General features: G+C 60.0%; 1 non-coding gene across 1 annotated transcript; it reads left to right on the forward strand.

Annotated features, from left to right (window-relative positions):
* The first annotated feature begins 646 nt into the window (after positions 1–646).
* Positions 647–720, forward strand: TRNAD-GUC. The gene has a single exon. It is a non-coding gene; the product is annotated as a tRNA-Asp (tRNA).
* Positions 721–3,612: the final 2,892 nt, after the last annotated feature.

Here is a 3,612-nt window from a genome sequence, read left to right on the forward strand (position 1 = left end):
AGCAATGGTGGAAGGATGAGAGTGTGTATAATCCATGGACTCAACATTAGTCATAAAGAACTCACATAATTATTGCAAAAATCGATTAGTTATCAAAACAAAGTACTACGCGCATGCTCCTAGGGGGATAGATTGGTAGTGTCGGCGTTCGGGGAACGGGGTTCCCCAGACTTGCCTGCCTGCGGCCTGCGGCGTGGCTCAAGTGGGGGCCCAGCGCGGCCCATCTTCATCAGCTCAAGCTCAGGACCCTCGCGAGGGGCCAAGCCTCGCGGGGCGGACGACCGGAAGCTTCCTCAGAGGCAGCCTCATCAGGCAGGCTCCTGAGGAGGCGGAGAGATCAAGGTAGGAGTACCTCACGAGGAGCCCGTGACGCAAGCCATGACGATCGAGACCAGGCGGGCGCCGGCCTGCCTAGTGTCCTTGTTTCCCCTTTGGTGCAAAGGGGAAAAGCACAGGCCAAGGCATCAGGCAAAGGTTACCATTCCCGTGCAATGAGACCAAGACCAGCAGAGCGGCAGGACGGAGCAGATAGGCTAGGATTCGTGTCTCAGCCGGAAGGGGTCGTAGGACTGACTCAGACAAAGCGTTAGAAGTACGATCTCCGAATCTATAAGCTTTGGCCTGCCTTCTTCCCTTATCTAATCTCGGGGAAATAGCTCAGTTGGTTAGAGTGCTGGTCTGTCACGCCAGAAGTCGCGGGTTCGAACCCCGTTTTCCCCGCCCAATCTTTCTTTCTTCCCGAGGTCATACCTCTGCCACTTTACCCTGAGTTTCACTAAGGCATATAACCGTGGAGCCCAAGACGGTGTCATCACCAGTACTTTTGGCAGCCGAAGACCACCTTTGGTCAGGATAACTTGTACTATATGTTCCCCTTCAAAATGGCCAATTGTTGGCGCCCTTCACGTTCATTATTTGGGTAGAGGCCCAGGGCCTCTATAAATAGGGCTAGCCACCACAGAAGGAAAGAGAGACCGAGAACGGACAAGGAGGGACCGAAAAAGAGAGATAGATAGAGAGAGAGAGAGAGAGGCGACTGAACTCGCCCAAGCAGTTCATCGCACCAGCTCAAGAACACCTCTCGCGAGGCTGTTCTTCCCTTGTACTAATCATCATCAGCCCGTGGGGCAATCCACCACACCAGACACTGGAGTAGGGTATTACACCACAACGGTAGCCTGAACAAAGTATAAACCTTGTGTCCCTTGTGTTGTTCGTTGTTTCCAGCTCAAATCACGCGAGGAGATTGGACATAGATCGGTAGGGGAGAGATCTCCGCGCGCACCCCAGTGTTCGAACCTCAAGGGTCTGCCGGAACCCGAAATCCGACATTTGGCGCGCCAGGTAGGGGTGCACCGGAATCCTTCCTCCTCCGCATCGCGTTCTGTTGCCTCGCCGTTCAGATGTCACGCGACCCGGCTGCCAACGCCGATCACTGGGCAGCATGGCCCGCCCACACCGTGTCACCGGCCCAGGGCAACCTCAACCTTGTGCCTCAGGCAGCCTGCGCTCCGCAGGGCGCTGCGGGGCGCGGGCGACGCGGCCAGACGCCGCCTGCCCTCACACCACGGCAGGTGCGGGCCGCAGCAAGGGCCTCAAACCACGTCGTGGCCACGGCGTCGTACACCCGATGGGAGCAAGCAAACTCCAGGGCCGCGCTCACGGTGGCCCGAGAGCTGCTATGGTGTCGGCTGCTGGAGGGCGGCCGCGACGTATTGCTAGAGTGAGTCGCCGAGCTCCTGGACGCCGCCGCCTCAGGGACACCTCCTTTCTGGGTCCAGCTGCCACCCTAGACCCAAGGCGGGCCGTATGGCGGCGTCGTGCACGCGCACGCAACTTCCGGCAGACTCCAGGGCCCATTCAGCGTCAACACCCCCGCCGGCACCGGGCGACAAGTCACGCCAGCCTCTTCTCTGGCCAGCGAAGGGGTGCCCGCCGTGGCCTTATGCTTCGGCGGACCACCGTGCCATCACCCCCAAGACGGCGCTCCAAGCCAGGCTGCGTGGCATGCGGGGCGCTACAGCGAGGCGCACGGGGCGGTGGCCCCAGAAGCTTATGTGCCCCGCATGGTGGATCAGGGGTGCGCACCTGGAAGAAGATCATGGCTCATTCCTCGGGCTAGGCTGGGGTGAGGAGACGCCAGGAGCTGAGCTCTTTCAGGAAACAGAAGAGAGCCTCGACGGCCTCACTAGCGGCGGCAATTATTGGGTACCACTCATCCCTCAGGAGCAAGCTTATGCTAACCATGGGTCGCAGGAGATACAGGTCGCCGCAGCAGGTGGCTGCCCCAATTCTGTAGCCTCATACCCCTCAAGAGGAGGGCGCATGGGGCTGCAGGAGAGGGGCCGAGATTCGGGTTCATCCCTGCGGCGGTCAGAGCAAGGCGTTCTCAGGAGGTAGGCCCCCTGTCGGGGAGGTGCCCCAAGGCCTGCCCCCGGCAGGGGACCCATGGTCATCGGAGGAACCGCTGGCGACCGCTCTGCCCCATTGGCGTCGTCTTGGTTTCCGGTCGCCGTCGATGGCGGCAGAGTGAGGCGCAAGGCGGGGCCCTCGTCTGGCGATATGAAGCAAGGCCGGTACCTGTGAAGAAGTCCCAGTGCCTGTGAAGCTCGCCGCCCGTGACACTCTCACGTAATAATGAGTGGGGTTGTACATGCCCCAGAGTCTCCGAAGAGCCGCCCTCGGGCCTCGGGGGCTCCCGCCCACGCCCAGTGGCAGCACTTAGCTCCGCGCTGGTGAGAAGACGTCGAAGACTAGACTAGGTGCCGGACGCGGCCTTTTGCTTTTGCCTTTCCTTGTTGACAAGTTCTTTGATTTGGATTTAAGTTGGATTTGAGCTCGATGCTTGCGTGTGCTTGGGGGAAGGGGTGTTTAGTCTCGTTCAAGCAATCTCTCGCGTTCTGGTTTCGGCTTTGCGTCCAAATTTTGCATCGGCTGCCCCCCCCCCCCTCGCGAGCCCCTCGCGAGCTGGGCCGGGCCATGCACGTTTACAACCAGGACCGCTGTTACTGCACCCTTTCCGGAGGTTTTCATCGCGGAATCTACAAGTTAATCAGAAGACACCCGAGGTGCAGCGGCCCCCGTAGGCCCGCTCGGGACTCATCGGGGTCGGAAGGTACACAAGTCAGCTGACCCATCACCGGGCCAGCGGCTAAGTTCACATGCAACATTATGCTTACCAGGGTACTAATTCCAAACCTTTACATGAGGGGCTTCCCCTCCCAAAATTCTCTTACATCCTTCAGGGCCAAGCCCGAACCTTCTTCGTGCAGGTTAAACAGCAGTGACATGCAGTCAGTCGGACATATCACTCACCGCGTCTTCTTGGGCATCCTCGGAGGCATCACTGGCGTCGTCGACATTGCCGCCGCCGCCGCCAGCATCTCCATTAGCGCCAGGCTCGTCCACAACGCCGCCTTCGTTGGCGCCCACGACCACGCCGTCGTCATTAGACGCAAAGGCCCTCACGAGGGCGTCCACGTTGTCCTCCACCCACCGCGCCAGGTCGCCCTGGACGGCAATGGGCACAGGTGCGATGGTAGCATCGAAGTCGAAGTGGGGGTCCCTGTCCTGTAGATGGCTGAAGACGCGGGAGAAGGCACGCCCGAGCAA

The sequence above is a fragment of the Triticum dicoccoides genome, chromosome 4A, assembly GCF_002162155.2.
Source record: "Triticum dicoccoides isolate Atlit2015 ecotype Zavitan chromosome 4A, WEW_v2.0, whole genome shotgun sequence".
NCBI lineage: Eukaryota > Viridiplantae > Streptophyta > Magnoliopsida > Poales > Poaceae > Triticum > Triticum dicoccoides.